Here is an 11,656-nt window from a genome sequence, read left to right on the forward strand (position 1 = left end):
GGGCGGGGGAGGCCTCCTGCGCCCCCTCCCCGCCCCCACAAACCTACACAAGCAGAGTGGAAGGGGCCCATCCTCGCCTCACCCGTACCCCGTGGCTTTGCCTGATCTCGTGGAAAACCCTGGCAAATATTTGTCAAATCCCATCCTCCTGATTACGTGGTCAAGGAAAGCTGCTTAAATCTGGGGGCAAGTCTGGGCGTGTGGGGCCGCTCCACTCCAGGGGGAAGTCCAGGGAGCTCCTTCTTCCCGGTTCCCTCCCCCCCAGGGTCAGTTCACTCCCAAGGGCATCTGTTGAGTGCCACCTGTTTGCAGGGCACCCGGGGGGGGGGGGTATAAAAAGGTGGAACCTCCTAAAAGCATCTAGGAGAGAAGGCATGTGGCTCCCCCGACCCCAGCCTGTGCCCCCAGCCTGTGCCTGGGCTGTTCCTCCACCTGGAATGCTTCCCGCACTGGCTGGCTCTCTTCCTTTGGGGCTCATTTTAACCGGCACGGCCTCTGAAAAGCCTTCCTGGCCCCCCAGTCTAAAGCTCATTTGCAGGGCAACCTGTGTCTCCCTTCAGAGCACTTTCCATGATTAAACTTTTACAGTCACATATATTATTCTTTTAATCACCTTCAACCTTCTCCTCTCATTTTCGTTCCACAGCGCAGGGATTATTTTGTGTCTGCTGTACCCTCAGCATGTAGCGCCGTGCCCAGGCAGATTGAGCATTTGTAAACATTTGCTTTCTTGGAAGACAGGTGGCCCCTGATGCTCAGGAAGGTACAGGCAGGGGGAAGAGTCATTCATACTTTTTAAAATTATTTTATTTATTGATTTTGCGGGAGAGGGAAAGGGAGACAGAGGGAGAAGGAGAGAGGGAGAGGAAGAGAGAGAGAGACAGACAGACAGAGAAAGTCCATTTGTTGTCCCACTTACTCATGCATTCATTGGCTGATTCTTGTATGTGCCCTGACCGGGATTAAACCTGCAACCTTGACATATTGAGATGACGCTCTAACTAACTGAGCTACCCGCCCAGGGCCAAGAGGCATTCATCTTGATGGGGACAGGGCTAGGTTGCAAAGAGGAGGGCGTTTGGATTGGAGCTTGACAAAGAGAATGGGATTAAAGGACAAAGGGGACAGTAAGGTCAACGTGTGGAGGAGAGCAAGAGCAGGGCATTGAGGAAAGGTACAGCCTGGGGCGCTAGGGGGTGTGAGGCAGGGAGGGAGGAAAGCTGAGTGAGTGGGAGGGTAGGAGGCAGGAGACCAGGCCCAGGGCACTTATTCCCGCCCCATCCTGGGGCTCCTTGCCCAATCAGCAGGGACCCACTCCCTGGAATAAACAGTACTGTGAGCCCCTGGCGTTCTTGGAGGGGTGGTGGGAATGGTGACGGGACTGGGAGGACAGGACCCTGAGGTTTGCTGGTGCTGCAGAGGAGACACCAGCCCTGTCCAACCCCCACCGTCCAGGTAAAGAAACTGAGGCTCAGAGAGGTGCAGTCACCTGTCCAGTGTTGCCCAGTTCCTGAGTTGGGTACACAGGATTAAAACCCATGTGGCCCCAGGACCTGTGCCTTCGATGGATACTTTACAAGGACCAGGGGACTTGAGAAAGGAAGGCTGGAAAGAGGGGGTGGAGGAAGCGGTGCAGGATAGGTGGTGGGGACCACAGCCTGGGGGTAGACTGCCTGCCAACTCACCAGCTGTGTGACCCTGGACAAGTCACCTGGTTTGCCTGTGCCTCGGTTTCCTCACTTGTTAATGATGATGATCCTAGGACCCAGCCCTGCGGACTAGTGTGAGGGTTAAAGGAGACAGTGTGTAAAACACTGAGCCCCGTGCCTGGCAGAGCACACACACTCAGTGAGGGACGGGTGCTGTTAGTATCATCAGTGTCATTATCTTATTGTTAGAGGATGGATGAACAAACCAACTGAGGACCGAGGAAGGTATGACTGCAGGGAGGGCAGGGTGGCTGGGCCCAGCGCCTAGGCCCCGGCAGCCACCTCAGAGCAGCCGCCGCTGCGAGCAGCCAGCTGGGACCTCAGCCCCTTGGCCAAGGGAAACCTGCTGCTTGCCAGGCTCCCTGGCCGGCGGAGTAGCGGGGGGCATCACGCCACGCTGGGCACCTTCCCCAGCCTGCCGTATTTACCTAGCAGGACCCAGCCCACTTCCTGTTTGCTGCACAGTGGCCGCCTGTCCAGGGTAGACAGAGCCCCAGTGTCCTGTCAGGCCCCCCCCACACTGGAGGGTGCCCCCTTCAAGCTCACGCCACCCAGGTTGGGCAGGGCTGGGGTGACTCACTGGGCCCACAGAAGGCAAGGTCAGTGTGGCCACAGCAAAGACTCGGTCATCCCACAGGCCCCTGGCTGGAGGGATTCCATAGTCTGCACAAATACACCCCTCCAAGCTTTTGTGGGCACCCATGCATGTCCAAAGACCCCCAGCCCAAGGTGGGAGCCATTGGGAGGCAGGGAGACTCAATGGTTTACGGGAACGCACCATGCAGCACAAGAGACCACATATGATAGGGTTCCATTTACATGAAATGTCCGGCACAGGCAAATCCTAGAAACAGAAACTGGTTCATGATTGCCAGGGGCTGGAGGAGTGGGGGGCAGTGACTGCTAATGGGCACGGGGTTCCTTTTGGGGGTGATGAAACGTTCTGGAACTAAATAGTGGTGATGTCTGTACAACTCGGAATACACTTTAAAAAACCACTGAATTGTACACTTTGAAGGAATGAATTGTATGGTATGTGAATTACACTTCGATAACCCTTCTAGGCTCAGTGATCTCAGAGAAGCGGCTTCCCCACCCTGAGCCTCAGTTTCCCGGTGACACGCGGGGGTCTGGCACACAGCAGGAGCTTGAGGACAGGCTGTCCCCTCCTCAGGAGGGACCCGCTCCCCGCCTTGCCGTTACTGCGGTCAGAGCACAACCTTGGGCATCCAGCGTCTCAGACTCAGTCCCGCTCCGAGCATCACGCCACTGAGCCAGCCCAGGGGGAGGGGGCTCTCGGAACCATAGGAACCCCTCCTCCTTGGCCCAGCCTCTCTCCTGGAGGACAGTCACAGTCACAGAGACCCCCCCCATAGAGGACTGTGTCACCTCAGGAATCACATGACACCCTGTTCTGCTCTCCACCTGCCACTCACTGGCTGGGTGGCCTCCGGCAAGTCACACTTTCTGGGCCTCAGTTTTTTCATCTATAAAATGGGGGAACACTGCCACCCAGAAAGGGTGAGCCTATATTTGCTTTGCAATTATTTCTTGGACTGAACATTTGTGCTTTCAATTAAAAAATAAAGAGAAAGCCTGACCTGTGGTGGCGCAGTGGATAAAGTGTCAACCTGGAAACGCTGAGGCTGCCGGTTCAAAACCCTGGGCTTGCCTGGTCAAGGCACATATGGGAGTTGATGCTTCCTGCTCCTCCCCCCTTCTCTCTCTCTCCCCCCCCCCTCTATAATGAATAAATAAAATCTTTTTAAAAAAAATAAAGAGACAGCTCTTACACCAAAAGGCTGATGTGAGGATTAAAGGTGATAAGAAAATAAATAAATAAATAAAATAAAGGTGATAAGGGTTTGGGCCCTGCTCGGATAGCTCAGTTGGTTGGAGCATTGTCCCGATATGCAAAGGTTGCAGGTTCGATACCCGTCAGGGCACTTACAAGAAACAGATCAATGTTTCTGTCTCTCTCCCTTCCTGTCTCCCTAAAATCAATAAATAAGTTTAAAAAATAAAAAAAATAATAATAAAAGAGTCTAGGACAGTGCCCAGTACACAGTAAGCTCTCTACAAACAGCAGCCGCCTTTTGATCGTTGTTATGTTCCCTCGATTTACAGCTGAGGAGGTGAGGCCAGAGAAGGCAGGGCAGAGCGGGCGCTGGGACCCAGACTTCTCGGCTCCAAGGGCGGCTGGTGACTCTGCTGGGAGAGAAGGTTTCCTCACCTCCTCATTTCCATCTCTCCCCACTGCTGGCAAGCTATCAGGACAGGCACTGGCCCGTTTCCCACCTGGGGGTCTGAGGCTCAGAGGAAACAGGACGCCCACCCATCCATCCATACACCCCTCCACCTCATTCACGCATACAAAACCATACAAAACCCCAGAGCGCAGAGCAGACATGTGGAATGAATGGGTTGGCGGGAGCCGGGGAAGGGAGCCTGAGGCAATAGAAAACCAGTCAGAGGTCCTCCCTCTGCCCCAGCCTGCCTCTCCACCAGCCTCTGCCAACAGCAGGTTGGTTAACTGCCTAGAATCAGGGCCGAGGCCAGTGCCTGAAATCCCACCATCAACAGTGCCTGCCTGCGTTTGTGTAGTTCACGCTATTTTAACCCAAATAACTCTAGAAGTTAGATATTGTCTTCACTCCCAGATGAATTCACTGAGGCATGGCAGAATGGAGGTGGGGACTGGCATTTATCGAGCACCTAGCACACTCTGAGCACTTTCACGTTTAGCTCCCATCTGAGGTAGGCTTTATTGTTAGCCCGTTTTCACAGATGAACAAACTGAGGCACAGAGAGACCACAAGATTCAACCGAGGTCACAACTCAGCAGGAAGAGAATGTGGCTAGGATTTCAACCATCTTCTTGTAACCCATTTGAGTTCATCCCTTTGGGGTCTATGGATCCCTTTGGTGGTCTTCTCTCTGGGACCACCCTCCTAAATGCCATACCCCTCGGAACTCACAAGGACAGCGAGCACCGTAGTGAGGACCTGAGACGCCACAGGCATCTTGGCTTTACCACGTGGTAGCTGTGTGACCCCAGGCAGATCACTTCACCTCTCTGAGCCTGTTTCCTTGTTTCTAAAAGGGAATGAATGGAGGCAGCCACTGCTGGGCTGCTTGGTCATTGTGAATGGTAGCCCCAAAGGACACAAGCTCCAGGAGGGCAGTGTCCTCTTCTGTTCTGGTCACCTTGGAGTCCCCAGTGCCTAGAACACAGCCTGGCACATAATAGCTGCTCAAGATATACTTGCTGAATGACCAAATCAGTGATTCAATGAATGAACAAATGAACTCATGGATATAAATGAAAGGAATCAAAGACAAGCTTAGTCATTCTCCCCAGGGCAGACAGCTCCAAAGCTGGACCTTTACCCAACTAACCAGCTAACTTCCTCCTTCCCATCCTTTCATGAGTAGTTTACTGAGTACCTACTATGAAACCTAACGCCCCACTGTGAGGGTGACAGCTATCATGGGTCCACTTTTACAGATGAGGAAACTGAGGCTCAGAAAGGCTAGGACACTTTCCAAGCTCATTCAGTCTCAGAGCCACAGCCTGACTATGAGCAGGTGGTTTCTGACACCCCTGCCTTGTTGGTCTGTCTGTTCAATCACTCATTACTTCCTTCCTTCATTCATTCATTCCCTCTATGTATTTCAAAGCCTCTCTTCTATGCCAAAGGAAGACAGGAGTGAACCAGGCCAACAAGTCCCGACCTGAGGTCAGTAGGCCCTTTGCCCACTGGGGTCTCCTGAATCCAGGGGGCCCATCTGGGGTATATGTTGGAAGTTACTCACTTCATACACACACAGACACACACACACATACACACAGAGCTGTCCCAAAAGGTGATCAGCCCTCCTGGTCAGGCGGGTGTAACCCAGGCCGCTCCACCCTCAGGAAAAACAGGCGCTTGGTGAGACTGAGCAGCCCTTTGTGTGGGGGGCTGGCAGGGCAGGCGGGCAGGCAGGATGGCCGTTACTCACCACTGAAGAAAAATAAGAGTATTCCCATTTGGTCAATGGCCTGCCTGCCATGCCCCTCTGCTGCCCCACTGCCTCCCGTGGCCTTGCCTGTCCCCTGACCTCATGTGGGGCAGATTTGTTAGCGTTTAGGGAGGACTTCCTATGCCCCTGGCATGGTCTTTGTGACCCACCCTTACCGAAAGGGAAACCAGCTCAGAGAGGTGGGGTGACCTCCTTGGAGTCACACAGCATGTCCCTCCCAGCCTGTACTTTTAGGGCTTCTTTCTGTACTTTTAAGGCAGTGACCAGGGCTTGGGGCAGAAAAGAGAAGCTGATGTCATCAGGAGGGGTCTCAGAGGCAGGAAGGAAGTCGGAGTCACAATAAAAATATGAACCTGGCTTCCTTTCCTTGTTCCTACCAGTCAGGATGCCAGCTCATGGCACCCAGGGGCACCCAAGGCTGGGTGTACCCAGGCCAGGGCAAGAGCAGCAGCTGGAATACCCCGAATGCAACCACAGGCTGGCAAAGCTCTGACTTCCAGCAAACCCTGGGCATCCCCAGAAACAGAGAGGTTAAGCCACTTCCTGAGGTCACACAGCAGTGAGTGGCAGAGGTGAGGTATGAACTGAGGTAGGTCAGACTCCAAGAAGGGTGAGTCCAAGGTGGCTTTCCAGGAAGGACGCTAAGCTGGCCACTGGGCTTTACAGGGATCCAAGGGGACCAGAGTCACTCGGAACTGGCTTCCAGTCCAGCTCTGCCACGAGCCTTCAAGGCAGCCCTGGGCAAACTGCTTCTCTCGGAGTCTGTGTAAAATGGGAGTCTCTCGGAATCTCAGCCATAAAATGGGAGTCAGCCTTCGGGCCCCTGCCCCTGCAGGTTATGACACCGTTGAAGTGAGTATTGGGCACTAACATTGGTCATAAATTAAACAGTCAGTGTTGCGCTGAAGACAGTCCACAACCACTCCATGAAGCAGGCACTATCATCATCCCCATTTTACATATGAGGAAACCGAGGTCCCAAGAGAGAGAAGATCTACTGGGAGCTGGGATTTGAACCAGGTAGCCAGGCTCCAGCTTTAGTTTTTAAGCAGTAAGTCAGGAAAGTAGGAAACACTGACGGCTCCTGGCACTTACTTAATACCCATAAATACTTCATAGCTAAAAGGTATCATCTTTTGTCCAAACACAAGTCTAACTGCCCCTACTACCTTCCACCCACCTGCCCAGCATGGAGGAGCTCTCAGGGGGGCCCCTAGGGATGGGCTGGAGGAAAACACACCCTGGAACAGGTCGGGGGACAGGATGAGGAAGGAGATGGTGCTTTGAAGCCCCACCCATGTGCCTTGACTGTCCAAAGTGGGAACTGAGAGCCCATTTGACAGATGAGAAAACTGAGGCTCAGAGAGACCAGATGATTTGTCTGAGCACCCCTGGTGAGGCGGAACAGACTTAGGGGTTAAGCCCAAGTCTGTCTGAGCAGTTTGTGTTCTTATCTCTACACTGCAGAGCATCTTCCCAATGACTATGGACCCAGACAAAAAGGGACAGGCCACCTTAGAAGTAAACGATATGGATTCTGAAATTAGACAAATGGAGTTCAGATCCCAGCTCTGCCCCTTCCTAGCTAAGGACAGTGAGCAAGCGACTTCACCGCTCAGACCTCAGTTCCTCGCTCTCAAAAATGGGTACTGCCCTGGCCGGTTGGCTCAGCGGTAGAGCGTCGGCCTAGCGTGCGGAGGACCCGGGTTCGATTCCCGGCCAGGGCACACAGGAGAAGCGCCCATTTGCTTCTCCACCCCTCCGCCACGCTTTCCTCTCTGTCTCTCTCTTCCCCTCCCGCAGCCAAGGCTCCATTGGAGCAAAGATGGCCCGGGCGCTGGGGATGGCTCTGTGGCCTCTGCCCCAGGCGCTAGAGTGGCTATGGTCGCAACATGGCGACGCCCAGGATGGGCAGATTATCGCCCCCTGGTGGGCAGAGCGTCGCCCCTGGTGGGCGTGCCGGGTGGATCCCGGTCGGGCGCATGCGGGAGTCTGTCTGACTGTCTCTCCCCATTTCCAGCTTCAGAAAAAATGAAAAAAAAAAAAAGAAAAAAAAAATGGGTACCATCACAGTTTTGTATCCAAATGTGCTAGGGGTATTTGGTGCAGTGCCTGGCACATAGTAGGTGCTCAATAAATGCTCGCTAGTGTTGTCATGACCACTAACGCAGCCCAGGCTTGGTGAAAGCCAGACAGAACCTTGTACCCAGAGTTCAGAGTGACAACTCTGGGGCCCAAGATTATTAGTATCTCAAGAGATCTGAATTAATCTTTAACAGGTGAATTCCTCTCCAAATTAGTGATGCAGAGCATTCCAGAGGACTGGCTGGCATGAAACGTTCTCTTGGCTCCCTGGATCCTGTGTGTGACAGGACACGGAGCTGTTCCCTGGCTCCCTAGGATGTGGGGAGACACCTGGAGGGTCTTTCCTAGAGTCAAGTGGGGGAAACTGAGACAGACAGCAGGTCAGGGGCCTGCAGGGGTAGAGATGCCCATTTCACATGGGTTCCCCCCTCCAGGAACAGACAAAGGCATTCAGAGGACTCCCATTTCTCAAAATAATGTGTTCAGTCACTCAGTCATGCCATAGAGGTTTACTGAGCACCTACTATGTGCCAGGCACAGTAAAGCCAAACTTATGCGTTTCGCTCACTCCTACAGCTCCTTCCAGTGGCCTCTCTGCAGTCTCCACCTGGGGCCTCCCATCTCTCAACCTGGACAAGTTCCCCAACCTGGGGACCAGCCTCCCTGTCTGGTGTCCGCTCTGCAGCCAGAGGGACCTTTCCAGACCACACACCAGCACGTACCTCCCAGCCTGTACTTTTAGGGCTTCTTTCTAGGTCTGACCTAAGAGATCAGATAGCCCCTGCCTATCTGATCTCTTCCCCTTCCTGTTCCCATCACACACTCCAGACAAATGAAACGATTTCTTGGCTCAACAAGCCCAAGGTTTACTCACCTACTTACTCCATCTCAAAATGACCTCGCCTGCTTTACAACAATGTAACTTGACTGGCCCATGAGTGCCAGGTGCCATCTGTTTGGGAAGCTCTCCCCACCCCGACTGACCAGTACAAGTGGGAAGGGGGAATCCCTTTCCTTTCTGGTTCCCACTGTTACCCAGACAGAATGAAGTAGAGAAACGTGGAAATGGTCAGTTACCTTTTCTCACCCCTTTCTGTGCAACGGCCACCAGCACAGACATAATAGCGGCCAACTCTGAGCTGCGTGTGTGCCAGGCACTGTACAGGGCCCCTCACAGGTCACCCGTCCTCGCGACAGCCCATTTTACAGAACACAGCTAAGGGACTAGCTCAAGGTCACACGGCAGTAGGGGGGCAGAGAGGAGATCTGGGCCCACACAGTCTCTACACAGGCCCCACTTTGACCCTCACAGATAACCAGGGCCTGCCTCTTCTACCTGACCTCTCGGAAGAGGCTACCTCTTCACCTTCCTCAGGAAGCAGTCACTGAGTTGGATCCCTGTCCTTGTCCCTGAGCTAAAGCAGCAAAACTGAAATCCTCGAGTAGTTCTTAGCATCCCAGAACAAAGCTCACTCATGACATCTGCTCAGGATTTCAGGGGTTCACACTGCCACCCCTGCCCCGACCCAAGGCCCTTGTTTTAGAAGCTGAGCCAGAGTAGCCCAGGGCCCGCACCACCCCAATCCTTCCAGGGCACCCCTAGGTGTGCGCAGGAGGGCTTTGGAACTGGACAGCCCTGGCTTTAAATTCCTTGGCTATGGCCCTGACCAGGTGTCTCAGCTGGTATGTTATTCTGATATGCCAAAGTTGCAGGTTTGATCCAGGGTCAGGGCATACACAGGAAACAACCAATGAATGCACAAATAAATAGAACAACAAATTGATGTTTCTCTCTCCCTGCCTCTCTAAAAATCAATAAATTTAAAAAAAATTCCACTTGGCTACATTCTGATCTGAACCTCAGTTTCCTCATCTACAAAGTGACTGGTATAAGGCGCTCAACCATCTGTCCATGGTTGGTAGCCAGGCAAGTGGGGAGTGTAAGAGGTCTCTCTGGTCCTCCCTGACCTCCTGAGAGTCTCTCCACAGCAGGACTGAAGGTTAAAGATTTTCCTGCCTGGGCCCTGGTGGGGTAGCACAGTGAATGAAGCGTCATCCCAGAGCACTGAGGTCATGGGTTCCATCCCACTCAGGGCAGGAACAAGAAGCAACCAATGAATGCACAACGAGATGAAACAACTGAGTAGAACTACGGGGTGATGCTTTTCTTTTTCTCAAATAAATGGAAAAAATATAAATAAGATAGATAGATAGATAGATAGATAGATAGATAGATAGATAGATAGACAGTTAGATAGATAAATGGATGATAGATAGGTTTTCCTGCCTCTTAGGGGAAGCGCCATCTCTCTGGGGCTCAGTAACCCAAAGTGGCCTTTGAAGTTCCAGACTCCCAATTCCCTCCAGCCTGCTTAAAGGTCCAGCGCCAACCTCAGGCCCGCTCAACTCCCTCCTCCAAGCACCTCCAAGTGGGGACCGCCAAGGTGGGCTATGGGCTTCCTCCCAGACCTGCAACGCCCCCACGGCCCGTTTCAGCGCCCATTTCACAGGTGTTAAACTGAACCCCAGGAAAGTGGTGCCCGGCCCAGGGGAACGCAGAGGCATCCCACGCTTCCCTCCCCCGCGAAGAACTTTCGGCGCTTCCGCGACGTCCCCAGAAGCGCGAGGGTATTGACTGGATCGTCCCTCCCCAGGTCCCTGCCCCGAGGGCTCAGGCGGCACTCACCTCGGGAACCGCGCGGCGCCGGCGGCCGGGAGCACAGCGCTTCCTGAATCCCGGCGGCTACCCGGCGCCCGCCCGCCCGCAGCGTTTCTCCTCCCCCGGCTCAGGTTACGGGCAGCGCGCCGCCCTGGGGCCTGCACCCCGCCCACCCCGCCGCCCCGGGGGCCAACGCAGCGCCCGGGGTGAAGGGGCGCCCCTGCACCCTTGGCCGGAGCCGGCCGACCAGGAGCCTCAGTTTCCTCACCTAAAAAATGGGCATCATGATCCCTGGATAGAGGGGCAGACGTTCTTTGGAGAGGAGGGCTCTGGCTGGAATCCTGAGATTTCAGGCTCCTGTCTTGGCCATCGTGGCACTGCTTGCTCCTCTTAACCGACCCACGAATCTGCTCATTCATTCGTTCATTCATTCATTCAGCGGACAATTCAGAGAAAGGTCTGTGTGGGTCCCTCTGGGGCTCTATGAACGCAAACTCCTTTTCTGCACCTCTTTACAAGCGCTTAGCGCGAGCCTGGCACCAACTAGGTGATCAATGCCTGTTTTTTTATTAGATAATGAAAGTGAGCCCACTGTGCACACATCTACTCCAGTCCCTTGATTACCTTCATGTATCAGGCAACTCACTTCTGTCAGATTGGTTGGAAGCCTAGTGAGCCTGAGCTCCAGAACCAGATTCCCTGAGCCCAAACCCTGGTCCTGTGTCTCCCCTGCTGAGCAGTCAGCCCTTTCACCTCTGTGCCTCAGTGTCCCCATTGTCAAGCCAGGTGTGGCCACGCCCTCCAGGTGTAGCCACGCCTACCTCACCCTCACGGTGGGGATCCTGGGAGCACCAGGTCTGTGCAGAGCCCGGGAGCATTTTTAGCCTTTTTCCTCACCATTGTTTTTATTCCATTGAGAGATTTTAGAATTGTTGGAGAGGAAGAAAGAACCAGAACACAAGCGGTATGTTCAAACCACCAGTGTAAGACATTTACCAAAAAAATAAACCTTAAGGATGAACTCAGTGAGCTTGGGCAGGTGGGGGCTGGGGCGGGGGGCGGTGTCAAGTTAACCTTCCTCCCAACCAAGCTGTGAGGTAGGGGCTGCTGTGTCCGCTTTAAGGATGGAAAACTGAGGCTTGGAGAGGATGTAGCCTCTCCGATAGCGGCTCCCTCC

General features: G+C 53.7%; 1 protein-coding gene across 2 annotated transcripts in view; it reads right to left on the reverse strand.

Moving 5' to 3' along the window:
• Positions 1–10,578, reverse strand: part of TRPV4 (transient receptor potential cation channel subfamily V member 4) — a 41,858-nt gene extending 31,280 nt beyond the window's left edge. Inside the window, exon 1 of one of the 2 annotated variants that reach the window (XM_066260377.1) lies at positions 10,507–10,578. The gene's annotated coding sequence lies outside the window, so the exon portion shown is untranslated. The remainder of the gene's footprint in view (positions 1–10,506) is intronic. The other variant, XM_066260378.1, reaches the window with a different exon arrangement.
• Between the last annotated feature and the right edge of the window lie 1,078 nt (positions 10,579–11,656).

Source organism: Saccopteryx bilineata, chromosome 2 (assembly GCF_036850765.1).
Source record: "Saccopteryx bilineata isolate mSacBil1 chromosome 2, mSacBil1_pri_phased_curated, whole genome shotgun sequence".
Lineage (NCBI taxonomy): Eukaryota > Metazoa > Chordata > Mammalia > Chiroptera > Emballonuridae > Saccopteryx > Saccopteryx bilineata.